The sequence below is a fragment of the Protomyctophum bolini genome, assembly GCF_963924005.1.
Source record: "Protomyctophum bolini genome assembly, chromosome: 20".
In the NCBI taxonomy this organism is placed as follows: domain Eukaryota; kingdom Metazoa; phylum Chordata; class Actinopteri; order Myctophiformes; family Myctophidae; genus Protomyctophum; species Protomyctophum bolini.
The window spans coordinates 21,778,826-21,779,271 of record NC_137881.1 but is presented as its reverse complement, the minus strand read 5'-3'; positions in this window follow the sequence as shown (position 1 = coordinate 21,779,271).

The following is a 446-nucleotide window of genomic DNA, read 5'->3' as shown; positions in this document are numbered from 1 at the left end:
CTTCTTTTATGGATTTTTCTGAAAGAATAAATGTAAGAAATGGTTATTTATGTACGCACGACCCACTGTAAGACTTTATGTATGTAGCATAACCTCACAGGTAAATTAAACTGTATAAATACTAAAACTAAAATGATTAATAAAAAGAGATACATGACTTGTATACCCGTGGCTACAAAGCGTGGCTTCCCCATAGCAGAGAGAGTTACGAACTCCGTTCACTTCATTGGTCCAGTTAAATGGTGGCTCTTCTACGCGGTCTTCTATCTTTAACAATAGCCATTCATTAAGCTGCTACAGAGCTGATATCTTCCCTTCTTCTCTGGAATCCTGCCTCGAAGCAGACCAGAGGTGGAAAATTGTCGTTCCCTGATGTCATCGCTATAGGGAGTCAGGGACACATGCATCAGTAAGCAGGAACTGGGGATGGCAATGAAGGACCGGGA